Raw genomic sequence first — 1,858 nt, 5'->3', positions numbered from 1 at the left:
CTTATTTTTGAAACTGTTCTAATTTTTTTTAATGATTTTTATTAATGATGATTTTTATTAATAAATTTAAATTTAATTTCTTTTCGAATAATTTTAAAAATGTATTTAAATTTTGGGCTAATCTCTTGAAGTATAGACATCAATAAATATGAGTTGAATTTAATTTTGATTAGATTTAAAAGTAAAAAAAAAATTGTTATAAAATCAATTTAATTTTTTAAATTATACACCTGTCTCTTATACACATCTAGATGTGTATAAGAGACAGAACTATATCATTGATTTTTGAAAATTTAAAATTTTTTTCTTGTTTTTTTTTTGTTTTTTTTTTGACAAGATATCTTAAGAAAATTTGGTATAGATTACTAACGAGGACAATTTTTCTCAGAATGAAGTGATCACATTGAAGGGTGAATATTATGAATATTGTCCATGTTATACGCTTATGCCCACGAATTTACGAATTTTCCAGTCATCATAGCATTTGGAAAAATTCTTCTTCCATTCAGCTTTTATATCTTCAATTGTATCTGAAATACTAATGAATATTTTGACGTGATATTTAGCATAGATGTCACTAAAAGTACTACCAACTTACAGAAAAAAAAATTACCGATTCGAAGAACACGCGGAGTATGAATTAAAAATTTCAATTTGATCACAGTTATTATGTCAAATTTTGATAAACTTATTTCATATCCCAAAATAGTTTATCAAAACTATCGTAGCGCCTTTCTCACGCCTTTCAGAACTGGCTGCCACGGTTATTTACTGTGCATTCACTGACCTTACTGTTGTTGCTGTTGTTTCGTGAAATTTTCTTGCGAAGTTCAATTTTGCACTTACCTGTAATACCCTTCAGCCCAATCGGACTGTCTCTCTCTGCGGGTTTGTTTGCTTGAACAAGCTTTTTCCGCTCGCTGTACTTGGTGTTATCTTCGTTTAGCCTTTTAACTCTTCATTATTTCTATTTTGCAGCACTCGATCGTTATCTAAAGTATATTTATTCTCGTATATATGTATTTATGTATATGCGCTTTTCTTTATCTTTCGCTTTAGTAAACTTCTTCACCTTCTTTTTGGTGCTTTTGAATGTGACAACTTTATTTTGTTTACTTCGTCTTCGAACGGAGCGATCAGGCCTTTAATAACAACCGTGAAAACATTACCCAAAAACAACAAATACAATGAAAACAACAATTATACAATTAAGCCAAGCCAAGTATGTGTCATCCAGGTGCAAACATACATATGCACGCTTTTAATTTTTTTTTTTTTTTTTTTTTTTTGTTTTTAGGTTTTTTTGGTTGTCGGTATGTGCTTAAGCAATATTTTGTATATAAAGTGTGCGCGTATTTGCCTTAAGTAAATATGTATTGCAAATATTGTACATATGTGTGTACGTAGGCGGAGGTGTGCGCGGAGCGTGTGTGGTCACTATTTGTCAAACAAAATTTGTGTGGCTGTGCATCGGTACATAAGATATATGTACATATATGTAGGCATATGCATGTATGTATGTGTATATGTATATGCACTTTGTATATGGTTTGGCTGTGTCATTACTTGTGCTGCGGATCAAATTATTAATTTTTATTTGCCTAACTTCCGCGCTGTTTGTTATTTATACTTGTTTGTTGTTGTTATTGTTGTAACAACTGAAAGAAATCGAATTTTTCAACCCACAAGCATTGAATGTGCCAATTATTTTGATTTGCTCATATACAAATGACACAAATTATTAAAAAAATATATTTTTTTGGAATATTTGTACATTTGGTATTAAAATTTGGATTTTTATTAAGAAGTACAGTACATTTTACAGTTTCTGTTTATAAATTTATAATTTTTAATATTT

The 1,858-nt window shown here is 29.2% G+C and overlaps 1 protein-coding gene across 4 annotated transcripts in view; it reads right to left on the bottom strand.

Moving 5' to 3' along the window:
- LOC108976798 (G-protein coupled receptor Mth2-like) overlaps positions 1-1,858 on the bottom strand; it is a 47,550-nt gene that overhangs the window by 44,081 nt on the left and 1,611 nt on the right. For 2 of the 4 annotated variants that reach the window (XM_018946146.1, XM_018946147.1), the window contains exon 1: positions 847-1,228. The gene's annotated coding sequence lies outside the window, so the exon portion shown is untranslated. Of the gene's footprint in view, positions 1-846; positions 1,229-1,858 lie in introns of those variants that run through there. The other 2 variants (XM_018946144.1, XM_018946145.1) reach the window with 2 other exon arrangements.

This window comes from Bactrocera latifrons, unplaced genomic scaffold (assembly GCF_001853355.1).
Source record: "Bactrocera latifrons isolate USDA-ARS-PBARC rearing strain unplaced genomic scaffold, ASM185335v1 scaffold_8, whole genome shotgun sequence".
Lineage (NCBI taxonomy): Eukaryota > Metazoa > Arthropoda > Insecta > Diptera > Tephritidae > Bactrocera > Bactrocera latifrons.
This window is presented reverse-complemented; position numbering and strand designations above follow the sequence as displayed.